At 42.3% G+C, this 16,997-nt stretch overlaps 1 long non-coding RNA gene across 1 annotated transcript; it reads right to left on the bottom strand.

Moving 5' to 3' along the window:
- Positions 1-6,332: 6,332 nt before the first annotated feature.
- On the bottom strand, positions 6,333-12,969 carry LOC132657197 (uncharacterized). The gene is made up of 2 exons (XR_009595008.1): positions 9,217-12,969; positions 6,333-8,216 (listed from the first exon to the last, which is right to left on the bottom strand). It is a non-coding gene; the product is annotated as an uncharacterized LOC132657197 (long non-coding RNA).
- Between the last annotated feature and the right edge of the window lie 4,028 nt (positions 12,970-16,997).

Here is a 16,997-nt window from a genome sequence, read left to right as displayed (position 1 = left end):
CCAATATGCTACTGGAGATCAGTGGAGAAATAACCCCAGAAAGATGAAGGGATGGAGCCAAAGCAAAAACAATACCCGGCTGTGGATGGGACTGGTGGTAGAAGCAAGGTCCGATGCTGTAAAGAGCAATATTGCATAGGAACCTGGAATGTCAGGTCCATGAATCAAGGCAAATTGGAAGTGGTCAAACAAGAGATGGCAAGAGTGAACGTCGACATTCTAGCAATCAGCAAACTAAAATGGACTGGAATGGGTAAATTTAACTCAGATGACCATTACATCTACTACTGCGGGCAGGAATCCCTCAGAAGAAATGGAGTAGCCATCATGGTCAACAAAAGAGTCCAAAATGCAGTACTTGGATGCAATCTCAAAACGACAGAATGATCTCTGTTCATCTCCAAGGCAAACCATTCAATATCACGGTAATCCAAGTCTATGCCCCAACCAGTAACACTGAAGAAGCTGAAGTTGAACGATTCTATGAAGACCTACAAGACCTTTTAGAACTAACACCCAAAAGAGATGTCCTTTTCATTATAGGGCACTGGAATGCAAAAGTAGGAAGTCAAGAAACACCTGGAGTAACAGGCCAATTTGGCCTTGGAATGCAGAATGAAGCAGGGCAAAGACTAATAGAGTTTTGCCAAGAAAATGCATTGGTCATAGCAAACACCCTCTTCCAACAACACAAGAGAAGACTCTACACATGGACATCACCAGATGGTCAACACCGAAATCAGATTGATTATATTCTTTGCAGCCAAAGATGGAGAAGCTCTATACAGTCAACAAAAACAAGGCCAGGAGCTGACTGTGGCTCAGATCATGAACTCCTTATTACCAAATTCAGACTCAAATTGAAGAGAGTAGGGAAAACCACTAGACCATTCAGATATGACCTAAGTCAAATCCCTTATGATTATACAGTGGAAGTGAGAAATAGATTTAAGGACCTAGATCCAATAGATAGAGTGCCTGATGAACTATGGACTGAGGTTCGTGACGTTGTACAGGAGACAGGGATCAAGACCATCCCCATGGAAAAGAAATGCCAAAAAGCAAAATGGCTGTCTGGGGAGGCCTTACAAATAGCTATGAAAAGAGAAGTGAAAAGCAAAGGAGAAAAGGAAAGATATAAGCATCTGAATGCAGAGTTCCAGAGAATAGCAAGAAGAGATAAGAAAGCCTTCTTCAGCGATCAATGCAAAGAAATAGAGGAAAAGAACAGAATGGGAAAGACTAGAGATCTCGTCAAGAAAATTAGAGATACCAAGGGAACATTTCATGCAAAGATGGGCTCGATGAAGGACAGAAATGGTCTGGACCTAACAGAAGCAGAAGATATTAAGAAGAGGTGGCAAGAATACATGGAAGAACTGTACAAAAAAGATCTTCATGACCCAGATAATCATGATGGTGTGACCACTCATCTAGAGCCAGACATCCTGGAATGTGAAGTCAAGCGGGTCTTAGAAAGCATCACAACAAACAAAGCTAGTGGAAGTGATGGAATTCCAGTTGAGCTATTTCAAATCCTAAAAGATGATGCTGTGAATCCTAAAAGATGATGCAAACTCAGCAGTGGCCACAAGACTGGAAAAGGTCAGTTTTCATTCCAGTCCCAAAGAAAGGCAATGCCAAAGAATGCTCAAACTACCACACAATTGCACTCATCTCACATGCTAGTAAAGTGATGCTCAAAATTCTCCAAGCCAGGCTTCAGCAATACGTGAACCGTGAACTTCCTGATGTTCAAGCTGGTTTTAGGAAAGGCAGAGGAACCAGAGATCAAATTGCCAACATCCGCTGGATCATGGAAAAAGCAAGAGAGTTTCAGAAAAACATCTATTTCTGCTTTATTGACTATGCCAAAGCCTTTGACTGTGCGGATCAGAATAAACTGTGGAAAATTCTGAGAGAGATGGGAATACCAGACCACCTGACCTGCCTTTTGAGAAATCTGTACGCAGGTCAGGAAGCAACAGTTAGAACTGGACATGGAAGAATAGACTGATTCCAAATAGGAAAAGGAGTACGTCAAGGCTGTATATTGTTGCCCTGCTTATTTAACTTATATGCAGAGTACATCATGAGAAACTCTGGACTGGAAGAAACACAAGCTGGAATCAAGATTGCCGGGAGAAATATCAATAACCTCAGATATGCAGATGACACCACCCTTATGGCAGAGAGTGAAGAGGAACTCAAAAGCCTCTTGATAAAAGTGAGAGAGGAGGGTGAAAAAGTTGGCTTAAAGCTCAACATTCAGAAAACGAAGATCATGGCATCTGGTCCCCTTACTTCATGGGAAATAGATGGGAAACAGTGGAAACAGTGTCAGACTTTATTTTTCTGGGCTCCAAAATCACTGCAGATGGTGATTGCAGCCATGAAATTAAAAGATGCTTACTCCTTGGAAGAAAAGTTATGACTAACCTAGATAGTATATTCAAAAGCAGAGACATTACTTTGCCAACAAAGGTCTAGTCAAGGCTATGGTTTTTCCAGAAGTCATGTAGGATGTGTGAGTTGGACTGTGAACAAGGCTGAGAACCGAAGAATTGATGCTTTTGGACTGTGGTGTTAGAGAAGACTCTTGAGAGTCCCTTAGACTGCAAGGAGATCCAACCAGTCCATTCTGAAGGAGATCAGCCCTGGGATTACTTTGGAAGGAATGATGCTAAAGCTGAAACTCCAGTACTTTGGCCACCTCATGTGAAGAGTTGACTCATTGGAAAAGACTCTGATGCTGGGAGGGATCGGGGGCAGGAGGAAAAGGTGACGACCCAGGATGAGATGGCTGGATGGCATCACTGACTCGATGGACGTGAGTCTGAGTGAACTCCAGGAGATGGTGATGGACAGGGAGGCCTGGCGTGCTGTGATTCATGGGGTTGCAAAGAGTTGGACACGACTGAGCGACTGAACTGAATTGAACTGAATTGCAGGTTTCCAAGTGAGCTGGGTGGCTCTGTGATCTGGCCCATCCAGGCAGTGGAAACAATGTATGCTAAGGAAACGAGGTGCCAGACCACACTTGGGGAGGGGCTGGAAGATAAAGCATAAAGGAAGTAGGGGAGATGGCCAAGAGAAAGGAGAAAAAGGAGGCCAAGGCCTCAGGAACATCAAAGAACAGTGGACTTAGGAGGAAAAGAGGCCTTGTACAGTCTTTATTTAAGAGGATGCACTTGGGAACCTAAACTGTCTCGATTCACATAGCAGCTGTGAGACCTTGAACAAGTCATCCAACCTCTCTGAGCCTCAGATTCCTCATCTACGCATGCGGGCTAAGTCATTTCAGTCATGTCCGACTCTTTGCAACCCTATGGACTGTAGCCCACCGGGCTCCTCTGTCTATGGGATTCTCCAGGCAAGGCTACTGGAGTGGGTTGCCATGTCCTCCTCCAAGGGATCTTCTCGACTTAGGGATTGAATCGTGTCTCTTATGTCTCTGGCATTGGCAGGTGGGTTCTTTACCACTAGTGCCACCTGGCAAATTCTCACCTGTAAGGTGAAAAATAATCATAGAGTGGTCATGAGGATTAAATGAAATGTACTCCCTATAAAGCAGTTAGCATAATGTCCATGCTGCTGCTGCTGCTGCTAAGTCACTTCAGTCATGTCTGACTCTGTGCGACCCCATAGACGGCAGCCCATCAGGCTCCCTCGTCCCTGGGATTCTCCAGGCAAGAAACCTGGAGCGGATTGCCATTTCCTTCTCCAGTGCATGAAAGTGAAGTGAAAGTGAAGTCGCTCAGTCATGTCTGACTCCTAGCGACCCCATGGACTGTAGCCCACCAGGATCCTCCGTCCATGGGATTTTCCATGCAAGAGTACTGGAGTGGGTTGCCATTGCCTTCTCCATAGTAGCTGATCAATAAAAATGTTATTTTCATTAAGGAAGTTGGAAAGCTTGGGGGTTGTCTAAGGTTTAAGATTTCAGATGCAGAATTATTCTTTTTTGTTTTTTTTTTGACCACAGTGCGTGGCATGTGGGATCTTTGTTCTCTGACCAGGGATCAAACCCACACCCTGTGCAATAGAAGCAAAGTCTTAACCACTGGACTGTCAGGGAAGTCCCCAGAATTATTCTTAAGTACAAGTAATTGTTTCCTACACATAACTGTTTCCTAATTTTATTTCTTAAGGAAATGTCCATATTATTACATCACTTGCCCATTATACATGTATTCACACTGTGTTTTAATTATTTGCTTCCCTAATATAAACGAGGGACTCTGAAAGCTCGGGTGGGCCTCATTTTGGTTATGTTCCCAGAGCACCAGGCATTTTGTCAGCCCATAGCATTTGTTGAATTGATTTTGGAAACCATTCCCACAGAGGCAGATGACTGAGGTAAAGAAGAAAGATCTCCAGGAGGGAACTTTGGGTCAGGAACGACACACTTCGCTAGAGACTAGCAGTCTACAGATTAGATTTCTCTTCTCATTAACTGTGCACTTCCAAGTCTCACAGAAACATATTTTCACAGTGCTACCATCTGCTATGTTCATTACTTGGCTTCTTGCTGCCTCTTTATAAAATTGATAATAAGCATGGTGGTGATTTATTAAAAATTTAAAAAGAGCAAACCTCTGCTGCCTTATTGTTTACACAGGCAGAGATAGCTGCCCCCTATGAAGTCAGACCTTCCTGACTGGGGAAAGGGTAGTAGAAAAAGCAACCAATTAGAAGTAACAGCTGGGTTCCCAAGCTGCCTTTGCTGCTTACTACCTGTATGAATTGAAGGAATCAGTGAACCTACCCAAATCTCACCTGTCTCAACTACAAAATGAAAATAAATACTTGTCCTACCCTTTTTCTTTTGAACAGATTTAAGTGCTTGGAAAGATTGAGAGCAGGAGGAAAAGGGGACGACAGAGGATGAGATGGTTGGATGTCATCACCAACTCAATGGACATGAGTTTGGGTAAACTCTGGGAGTTGGTGAAGGACAGGGAAGCCTGGCGTGCTGGGGTTCATGGGGTCACAGTCAGACACGACTGAGCAACTGAACAACAAAACACATGGAATATTGCCTGTGAAATCCTTGAATACTGCATACGTGCATAGTCGCTCAGTCGTGTCTGACTATGCGACCCCAAGGCCCACTAGGCTCCGCTGTCCATCTGATTTTCCAGGCAAGAATGCTGGAGTGCATTGCCATTTTCTCCTCCAGGGGTTCTTCCCCACCCAGGGATCGGAAGCATGTCTCCCGCAATCTCCTGCCTTGCAGGCAGATTCTTCTACAGACCAGCCGCTGGGAAGCTCCTGAATACCGCATGGTTCCTTCTCTCTTATTTAAATGCACAACAGTGCATCACACATTCACTAGAGCCCAGTTTTTTAAGCTCTTTCTAAAATGGTGCTACTAATAATGCTGTGAAAACGCTTCAGCTCAACACTGGACGCTGCGACATACATTAAGAGCAGTTTACTAGCCAGCTGACATATCCAGTGCGGCACGATATTCAGCAAAAAGTGTTTGATAAATACTTACTGAATGAAAGACAGAAGGAGTGAAGCTGGGCAAGTAGGTACAGAGAGTAGGCTCCTGGCTTTAAACTGCATGAAAGCAGGCAGAGTAGCTGTGTGAAGGAAGCAGACCGATCCCTTTAGGGTTTTGTTTTGGTTTTTTTTTTTTTTTGCTACATTGCTCTGCTTGGGTGATCTTTGCTCCCGGACCAGGGATTGAATCACACCCTCAGCAAAGAAAGTGCAGAGTCCTAACCACTGGACCACCAGGGAATTCCTGCTGCTGCTAAATCACATCAGTCGTGTCCTTAGGCTTTTTAGGCAGGATTTCCAGAATGAGCTCATTGTGTGTTTCCAGAGCTCGTTGTGGCAGACAACGATGAATCTATTTCCTTTCTGTTTTGTTCCCATTGAAGCCATCTCCTCTGTGCCTTTGACTAATCTAAGGAGGTAGGAACAGGCATAAAGAAGAGGGGTTGAATCAGCATTTTTTTTTCCTGAAAATATCGTTAGTGAAACACCAGCAGTTAACAATATTTAACAACAATTAAGAATGGAATAGCGCCGCCCTCGCCACCCATATCTAGACTGCTACCTCTCTTGGGTCTCCCGGCCTAGGGAAATGCTACCTGCTCCAACCGCGCACTCTCCCTTCCTCATACCTCTGCTCTGACACCAATAATCTTTCTTCCCAACTGCCTGCTCAAGTCTTAACACTGCTTTCAAAGATTTCAAAGAATTACTTACTGGATCAACAAGTATTTATTGTGTTCACTGACTATGTAAAATGAGTAAGGATGAAGGGAGTTCATAGTCTAATTCCAGTAGAGGAAAAAATACATACGGACACATTGTTTTAATGCTATATGATAAGAACTTCTTATGCAACAGCTTTATTGACATACAATTCACACACCATAAAATTCTTGCTTTCACAGGGTACACTCCAGTGGTTTTCAGTATAGCACAGAGTTGTGAAGTACACATCACACTCTAAAGTTAGAACATTATGGGAGAATGACATTCTAACATGTATACTATCATGTGAATTGAATCGCCAGTCTATGTCTGACGCAGGATGCAGCATGCTTGGGGCTGGTGCATGGGGATGACCCAGAAAGATGTTATGGGGAGGGAGGTGGGAGGGGGTTCATGTTTGGGAATGCATGTAAGAATTAAAGATTTTAAAATTTAAAAAATAAAAAACTAAAAAAAAAATAAAATAAAAAATAAAGTTAGAACATTACATTACCCCCAAAAGAAACTCCATGTCTATTAGCAGAAATCCCTGATTCCCCTCTCCCTCCCAGTTCCTGGCAACCACTAAACCACCACTTTCTGTGTCCATGGATTTGTCTGTTCTGGCCATTTCAGGCAAATGGAAATATACACTATATGGCCTTTTGTGACTGGCTTCTTTTACATACTGTAATGTTTTCAAGTTTCACCCCGGTTTACAAGCATGTATCAGTACTTCATTCTTCTTTATAGCTGAATAATATTCCATAGCAGAAATATACCATGTTTCTTACAGTTAGGTCTATGATTTTTGAGTTAGTTTTGGGTACAACATTATGTAAGAGTCTAATTTCATTCTTTTGCATATGGCCATCCCATTGTCTTAGAACGATTTTGAAAATACTATCTTTTCTCTATCAAGTGGTCTTGACATGCTTGTAGAAGATCAATTAACTAAGTTTAAGAGCTTTTTAAAAATATTTATTGACATATATTTCATTTCAGTTCAGTTCAGTTCAGTCGCTCAGTCATGTCCAACTCTTTGCGACCCCATGAATCACAGCACGCCAGGCCTCCCTGTCCATCACCATCTCCCGGAGTTCACTCAGACTCACATCCATCGAGTCCGTGATGCAATCCAGCCATCTCATCCTCTGTCTTCCCCTTTTCCTCCTGCCCTCAATCCCTCCCAGCATCAGGGTCTTTTCCAATGAGTCAACTCTTCGCATGAGGTGGTCAAAGTATTGGAATTTAAGCTTTAGCATCAGTCCTTCCAATGAACACCCAGGACTGATCTCCTTTATTTATTTATTTATTTTTACCACCACCACTTCAACTGCTTATGTTAGAACATGAGACCCATCTTTTACACCTTTTCACCTTTATTCCCCCAAATCATCAATTTCAGCCAATTTCAGTTCTTGCAGATGTCAAAGCTGATCTCCTTTAGAATGGACTGGTTGGATCTCCTTGCAGTCCAAGGGACTCTCAAGAGTCTTCTCCAACACCACAGCTCAAAAGCATCAATTCTTCAGCGCTCAGCTTTCTTCACAGTCCAACTCTCACATCCATACATGACCACTGGAAAACCATAGCCTTGACTAGACCTTTGTTGGCAAAGTAATGTCTCTGCTTTTGAATATACTATCTAGGTTGGTCATAACTTTTCTTCCAAGGAGTAAGTGTCTTAATTTCATGGCTGCAGTCACCATCTGCCATGATTTTGGAGCCCCCCAAAATAAAGCCTGACACTGTTTCACCGTCTATTTGCCATGAAGTGATGGGACCAGATGCCATGATCTCAGTTTTCTGAATGTTGAGCTTTAAGCCAACTTTTTCACTCTCCAACTTTTTCACTTTCATCAATAGGCTCTTTAGTTCCTCTTCACTTTCTGCCATAAGGGTGGTGTCATCTGCATATCTGAGGTTATTGATATTTCTCCCCGCAATCTTGATTCCAGCTTGTGCTTCGTCCAGCCCCGCGTTTCTCATGAGGTACTCTGCATAGAAGTTAAATAAGCAGGATGACAATATACAGCCTTGATGTACTCCTTTTCATTTACAATGTGTTAAATTCGATTGTACAGCTTTTTTCAGCAAAGTGATTTAGTTATACATATTTATACATTTTTTCATATTCTTTTCCATTATGGTTTATCACAGGAAATTGAATATAGTTGGATCTTATTGTTTATCCATTCTGTATGTAACACTTGCATCTGCTAATCCTAAACTCTCAGTCCTTTCCTCCCCCACAGCCCTCCCCCTCGTCACCCACAAATCTGTTCTCTATGTAAGAGTTCTCTATGTTCTCTGTTTCTGTTTCATCAATAAAAAGTTCATTTGTGCCATATTTTAGATTCCACATATAAGTGTTATTATATATTCGTCTTTTTCTGTCTGGCTTATTTCACTTGGTATGATAATCTCTAGGTCATTTGCTATGGCAAATGGCATGATATGATTCTTTTTCCTGGCTTAGTAGCATTCCATTGTATCCCTGCACCACGTCTTCTTTATCCTTTCATCTGTAGATGGACATTTAGGTTGCTTCCATGTCTTGGCTATTGTAAATAGTGCTGCCATGAACATAGGGGTGCATGTATCCTTTCAAATTATCACTTTAACCAGCTATCTGCCCAAGTAGTGGGATTGCAGAATCATATGGTAACTAAGAGTTTCTTTTTTGATTCTCGATTGTATTCTATTGATCTATATGTCTATCCATATACTACATTGTCTTGGTTACTACAGCTTAGTAGTAAGTTTTGAAATCAGGAAGTGAGAGTATCAAACTATCTTCTTTTTCAAAATTCTTTTCACTATTCTGGTTCCTTCAGCCTTTAATATGAATTATAGGATCAGCCTGTCATTTTCTGCAAAAAAAAAAAAAAAAGGCCACTGGGATTTTGATTGGGATTTAATCCATGTATCAATTTGAGAAGTTCTATCATCTTAACAACATTAAGTCTTCCAGTCTATAAACATGGGATGACTTACTGTTTAGGTCTTCTTTAGTTTCTTCCAACAGTGCTTTGTAGTTTCCAGTGTATTCATCTTACGCTTTTGTTAAGATCATTTCTAATGATTTTATTCCTCATGATGAGACTGTGAATAAAATTGCTTTTTAGTATCATTTTTGGGCCATTCATAGCTACTGTGTAAAAACACAATTGATTATTTTAGTATATGTGCTGCTGAAGTAGGCACTACAATTGATTTTTGTACATTAATCTTATATTCTGTAACCTTGACAGTTTTTTAATTCAATATTTTTGCATGTGGATTCCTTTTGATTTTCTATTACAATATCATGTCATCTGTGAATTATTTCTTCTTTTCCTATCTGGATGCCTTTTATTTTCTTTTCTAATTACTTGGGCTAGAACTTTTCAGTACAGTGTTGAATAGAAATGGCAAGAGCAGACGTTCCAGTCTTGTTCCTAATCTTAGGGAGAAAGCATCCTGTTTTTCACCATTAAGTGTGAGGTTAGCTGTGGGTTTTTCATAGATGCTCTTTATCAAGTTGGGGAAGTTTCCTTCTGTTTTTAGTTTGTTGAATGTTTTTATCATAAAACGGGCTTCCCTGGTGGCTCAGACAGTAAAGAATCTGCCTGTGATGTGGGAGACCCAGGTTTGATCCCTGAGTCAGGAAGATCCCTTTAAGAAGGAAATGGCTACCCACTCAAGTATTCTTGCCTGGAGAATTCCGTGGACAGAGGAGCCTGGTGGTCATAAAAGAATGTTGGTGGTGGTTTAGTCGCTAAGTCGCATCTGACTCTTGTGACCCTATGGAGTAGCCTGCTAGGCTCCTCTGTCCATGGGATTCTCCAGGCAAGAATACTGGAGTGGGGTGCCATTTCCTTCTCCAGGGGATCTTCCTGACCTAGGAATCAAACCCAGGTCTCCTGCATTGCAGACAGATTCTTTACCAACTGAGCTATGAGGGAAACCCTAGTAAAGTGAGTCACTCTGTTGTGTCTGAGTCTTTGTGACCCCATGGACTATACAGTCCATGGAATTCTCCAGGCCAGAATACTGGAGTGGGTAGCCTTTTCTTTCTCCAGGGGGTTTCCCTGGAAGTTCAGCTGGTCAAGAATTGGCCTGCAATGCAGGAGACCTGGGTTTGATCCCTGGGTTGGGAAGACCCCCTGGAGAAGGGTGTTGGATTCTTTCAAATGCTTTTCCTGTGTTAATTGTAATGATCATATGGTTCTCACCCTTTATTCTACTAATATGGTGACTTATACGGACTTTTATATATTGAGGCAAACTTACATTCCTGGGGTAAATTCCAGTTGATCATAGTGTATAGTTGCTTAACATGTTGCTGGATTCAGTTTGCTTTATTTTCTATATTCATAAGAGATACTGGCCTGTAGCTTTGTTTTCTTGTGATATCTTTGTCTGATTTTGGTATTAGGGTAATACTGCTATTACCAGTCAGAAAGTATTCCCTTTTTTCCATCTTTGGGAGAGTTTGTGAAGGATTAATGTCTTCTTTAAATGTTTGGTAGAACCACCTGTGAACCATCTGGCTGGAAGAGTTCTTAAATACTATATGATAGGAAGTTTGGAGAGTTTCGGGGGGCTGGAAGAGCAAGTGACCAACTCTGACTAGAAGAATGGAAGCTGGAAAAAGAGGAAATAATAATAGTTTTATTTTTATAGCTGATATGTTAGGGGTAAGGAGAATGAGGAAAGGGGCTGGAAAGACAAGCTGGAGATCAGGAAGCAGGACACGAACATGTGATCCAGACCCTCACCAGACATAACCTACTACTTCTCCTATCTGGTTGATGTTGCCATTGTTTTGAGGGCAGGGGATGTAAGGAGGTTAACTGAGGGCTTTTTACGAAAGAATAGAGCCATTGAGCAAATGATGGTGGAAATTTAGCAAGCAGACTCTCTGTCGGTAAAGATCACACTTCAAAGGGAAGAAAGAAGTTGAAGGCTGAGTGCTCAGTAAGGAAGACGGAGAGCGGATAGAACAGGAAGCCCAAGTTGGAGGATGGAACAAGATGAGGATAGAAAACGGGTGAGCCACGCCGGTGACCGAGGGGTTAAGAGGAGCGTTCCTGTTCACACCATCTGCCCCAGCATCCTGGGGCTTTCTCTGGGTCAGAGCTGTGTTCTCACAGAGTCCACACCTCACCAAGCTCTTTGAACTTTGCCTCTTTTATCAGATTTCAATCTCCTTAACTGCAGAGATCATGTCCTGTGTATCCATCATCTACACAGAGATTCATGAAACTCAGAACACACCCAGCGACTTCCCTGGCAGTCCAGTTGTTAAGACTCCACACTTCCAACGCAAGGAGCAGAGACTTGGCTCTGTTCGGGGAACTCAGATTCCACATGTTGTATAGTCCAGCCAAAAAATAATTCATCCATTAAAATTTCTTTGGATACACTTTTTTTTTTTTAAAGGCTCACCAAAGGCCCACCTCCTATTCTTACTCCTGTTTCTCTTCAAAATGAACCTTTCCAAGTCCACCTCCCACCTTCTGCCCCACCACCAAAAGTAAAAGTGAAGTCGTTCAGTCGTGTCCGACTCTTTGCAACCCCATGGACTATACAGCCCACCAGGTTTCTCTGTCCATGGAATTTTTCCAGGCAAGAATACTGGAGTAGGTTGCCATTTCCTTCTCCAGGAAATCTTCTGACCCAGGGATTGAACCCAGGTCTCCTGCATTGTAGGCAGATGCTTTGCCAGCTGAGCCACCAGGGAAGTCCCACCACCAAAACCCTTCTAAATTCTCAGTGTGTGAGGCACTAGTTCCAGACTCAGACTCCAGGGAAGTAAGAAGCAGTGTGTCAGCCTCAGAGGTGGACTCCCAAGTGATGGTTCTAATCCCTAAGCTCCAGCGAAGAGCTCTCCACCGAAAATGTCTTTTCCCTACCAAAAGGGATAACCTTAACCCAAACCAGCTACACAGACATCTCCAAGTCCCATCTAGAAACCCTATCATAGTCTCAGAGGGAGCACACTGTCTGTGTAGTCATGGACACAACAGGGAAAGAGCACTGGGCTGGGAGCCAGGAGACCTGAGCTCCTAGTACAGTCCCTGCGGCTAATTAGCTGCGTCTCCTAGGTTGGGCAGGTCACTTAACTTCTCTGGCTGCTTGTGAAACAAGGAAGTTGGAACATAATTTACAAAAGTCTCTTTCAAGTATGAAAGCAGTAAGCTTTGATGACACACTTGGTATTTTCACTACCATGCTACTGATAACTGTTCTAGAACGTTACTTCTAATAACTCTTAAGTATAATTTATAACCTGTGGTTCTCTTGTAAACAAGCAGAGGTGTCAAATGCAGATTATTTTGTAAAATTTAAGGCGTGATATTGGGCTTCCCTGGTGGCTCAGCTGGTAAAGAGTCTGTCTACCATGCAGAAGACCCCCTGGAGAAGGGAAAGGCTACCTACTCCAGTATTCTGGCCAGGAGAATTCCATGGACTGTATAGTTCATGGGGCCACAGAGTTGGACACGACTGAGCGACTTTCACAAGGTGTGATATTACTAAACTGTTAAGTCAGTTTACTGTAGCTTTGCTTTGGGGGCTTGTTACTGGTTGTGTGTATGTGGTGAAGCTCAGCTCTTGTAGGGAGATAGGTCTGCCTTTGTGATAGTTTGCCTTTTATTTTTGAGAAAAGATTTCTATAGCGCAAAAGTGGCTCACGTAAGGAGAAAGATCTTTCTGCTCTCTCTCCATCAACTTACAGAGTAGATCCAATGATTTTTTGTGTTGCCTTCCAGAATGATGAGCTGATTAATATGCTGTTTGCAGAAATGAATTCTGATTAAAATCAGATATTTTCCCTCCAGCTAAAGCAGGGACACCAGTCTGGACAATAAAGGGAGGTCCTCTTATTGGCAGCAGTTCTACTTCAGAAGCATTTATTCTTCCCTCTCAGGCCAGCAAAACTGATAGGTACCCTCACCAGATTTCTTTCCCAAGTTTTAAGCACAAACAAGTTCTACCGGTTGTTATATGCATACAAAGAGAATTTAACCATGGGAATGAAACCAGCCACGAGGACAGTGATCAATAATTGAGTCTAGAATTTTAATAAAAGCTGTTGTCTACTTGAAGTAGATAATACAGGGCAGCATTCTAAGTGTACAGTCTATCATAGTAACGACCAAGAGCTGTATCTGAGCAGCAGAAGCATCATAGATGGATTTCAGATTTTATATAAAGAGTATATACTTTATTTCATAGCTCCAGTTCCATTTGAGAAGGGGAGCAATACAAAGTCGGCTTTTAGACTTTAAAAAATGGTGTTTAGAATTAGATATTTACAAATGAGACGGTAACTACAAAAACAGAAAAAGGTTGAAAGCGGACAGTAGCTGCCTCTTGGAAGCAGTAATCAGAGTTCAGGGGTATTATGTTCTTTATTATAAGCCGTGTACAACTACTAGATTTACAAAGTGGTATATATTACTTTAAATAAATATATATTAATGTTTAAAACAAGGGAGTTTTAGGAAAATCAATTTGTTGGTAATTTTCAGAAGGGGTCAAGGTACTGGCTCCAAAACCGTAGCATATAATTTTTTTCCAATGTGAAGTTGAATGAGACAGAAAAGGGCAATGTGGTAAATTTTTCACAAAGCTGATTCATACAACTAATATGAAGATCGTCCTTTATTCTGAGATTAGTCTTTCTTTTTGGTGTTAAAATAGCCTTTCTTTTATGAAATAAAGGAGACAGTAAATGATAATTGGTTTCGTTTTAAAATACCCTTCCTGGGAATTCCCTGGTGGTCCATTTGTGCTTTCACTGCTGTGGGCCCAGGTTCAATCCCTGGTTGGGGAACTAAGATCTCACAAATCCTTAGCAAAATTAAAAACTGAAATGCTTTCGATGGCAGTCACCCTTCCCTCTGTTTTGACTTAATTGGTCTGCAAAATTCAATATTTCTATAAACCACTGAATGTGTGGGAAAGGTTAGAGCACAGTGGACAAGTTGCAGCCATGAGAAAGATTCCACAGTTTGGAGCCAGAAAGGTCACCCGAGTAATGTAGAGGGAGTGACCAAGGAGACTTCAAGGGACTTGGTGAAAATGCGGATGGGGCTGGTGGGGTGGGTGGGGGTGGCTGGGGGGGGGGGGGTGGCTGGGAGGGTGATGCCGAAGGCCTTGCCTTCTACTCCAGCACCTTCAGTCTCCATTTCCATTGCCACTACTTCCCATCACAGGCTCTGCACACCATGCTGCTGAGACATCTCGTTCCCTCTTCCTTACTCGCCCCTACCTCTGCCTATTTCACTCCTCTTTCTGGATTTTAATTCAAACACTGCTGCTCACTGGCCTTTCTGGTCTCCCTTATAGTAGTTATGTTCTCTTGTGCAATCCGAGAGCACTGTGTACCTTTAGGATTGCAAATCACTGTTGCAGTGGTGCGTTTGCTTTTGTGATTATTTGCATCCCACACTTAATAGGGGTAAGGACCTTATTTGCATTTATTTCCTATATTTTGTATGTTTTCAGCGCCTACTACCTGTCTTGCCTGGTACACAGGCTGCTGTCAGTACATACTTTTTAAATAAATGACTGAACACTTCCACCAGGACCGACACTTTGTATAGACTGTTACACGCATTTAGGAATCTCTAAGTGAGAATGCACTGACATGCAAATGAATAGAGATACAGTCCTGTCATAAAACTATCACCATTGTCTCCAATGGCAGTGTCCAGCAAATAAACTATCTCAACAGCACTTTGAATACTTCAGAAAGACACAAAACAGGGCAATAATGATTTTGAGGTCTTTGGGTTATATTTTATTAGAGTAACAAGACTGGCTTTTTATCAACCAAATAGATGAGTAGGCGAAGCACAGGGAAAGCAGAGGAACTTAGGAAATAAGAGTAACAAAACTTTTTTTCCTTCCCCCAAAATCTTTAAACACTCCCATCAACCGACCATGACTTAAAACATAAGGTCTGCTGCTGTTCTTTCCTCTCGGAGTGGCTTTTGGGAGATGCAGGGATGTACAGTCATCCCTCAGGGTCTGTGGGTAACTGGTTCTACCGCCCCCCCCCCACCTCCACATACCAAAATCTGAAGGTGCTCAAGTCCCTTCTGTAAAATGATAGTATTTGTATATAATCTACAGCACATCCTCCCATTTAAACCACCTTTGTTGTTCTAGTCACTAAGTCAGAAATTACAGAATGTGTTAAGTAGGGCAGAAATCAGTCTGTTCCTTGTCATTGTTCAGTCACTAAGTTGTATCCAACTCTTGACCCCAGGGACTCCAGCATGCTAGGCTCCCCTGTCCTTCACTATCTCCTGGTGTTTGCTCCAATTCATGTCCACTGAGTCAGTGATGCTTTCTAACCATCTTATCCTCTGATGCCCCTTTCTCCTCCTGCCCTCAGTCCTTCCCAGCATCAGGGTCTTTTCCAGCAAGCCAGCTCTTCACACCAGGTGGCCAAAGTATTGAAGCTTCAGCTTTAGCATCAGTCCTTTTAATGAATATTCAGGGTTGATTTCCTTTAGAATTGACTGGTTTGATCTCCTTGCTGTCCAAGGGACTCGAAAGAGTCTTCTCCAGCACCACAGTTTGAAACCATCTTTAGACTACTTATAATACTTAATATAATGTAAATTATATGTGAATTGTTGTACTTTTTGAATTTTTTTCCCTAATATTTTCCGTTCTCAGTTGATTGAATCTGCCTGCGGATGCAGAATCACAGATATGGAGGTCTGACTGTACTCCTGAGCAAAGGACGTTGAGGCCTGGAGGGAGGAACTCCCTAACTGGCATCTCTCCCTGGATGCCCAGTTTAAATGGATCAGTTCTGCGGTCCCCAGTGAGTGACAGCCGCTCAGTCCTGTCTAGCTTTTTTCGACCCCATGGACTGCAGCCTGCCAGGCTCCTCTGTCCATGGAATTCTCCAGGCAAGAATACTGGAGTGGGTTGCCATCCCTTTGGTCCACAAGGAGAAGTTATATCTTGCCCAGATTCATGACACATTTCTCCAGGTAAAGTTTTTCTGTATGTTTTCCTTCCACAGATAGCAAAATCTTATCTAATGTTTCACCCTGCCTTGATGATGTCTTTAATTTAATCTAAGGTGAGACCCATTGTGGTTGTTGTCTAGAGAGAAAAGTCACTCAGCTGTGTCCAACTCTTCTGAGGTCCCATGAACTGCAGCCCGCCAGGCTCCTCTGTCCATGGAATTCTCCAGGCAAGAATACCGGAGTGGGTAGCCATTCCCTTCTCCAGGGGATCTTCCCAATGCAGGGACCTGCATTGCAGGCAGAGTCTTTACTGTCTGAGCCACCAGGAAAGACCCCTCCTCAAGGGAAGGTTCCAATTTTGTAGTAAACTTCTTGGTTCTCAAGTTTTTCTTCTTTAAAGAAGACACTTCTTTACGTATTTCCTCTCCCCTGGAGATCTATGAAATACACATTATCATCATGCTCAATTATATAGGTGAGAAACTGAGTCCTGGTAAGGTTAAGGAACACACCCACAGCCGTGAAGGTAGCACATGACAGCGCCAATGATTAAACCCATACTTTTTACACACAGATCATCTATAATAATTGCCATAATAAAGGCTCAGACCAGTAATTTGTTTAAATGTGTAATGCACGGAGTAATTCATGGAAAATTATCATGTATTTCATTATCCTGACCATCCTGACTATCCCCCTACCTCTTCACTTCAGAGAGATTGGATTTGTCCAGGGAGTATAAAATATGATCTATTTTACAACTTTATCTGGTACAGATAACTAAGAAGTATCAAT

This window comes from Ovis aries, chromosome 9 (assembly GCF_016772045.2).
Source record: "Ovis aries strain OAR_USU_Benz2616 breed Rambouillet chromosome 9, ARS-UI_Ramb_v3.0, whole genome shotgun sequence".
Lineage (NCBI taxonomy): Eukaryota > Metazoa > Chordata > Mammalia > Artiodactyla > Bovidae > Ovis > Ovis aries.
This window is presented reverse-complemented; position numbering and strand designations above follow the sequence as displayed.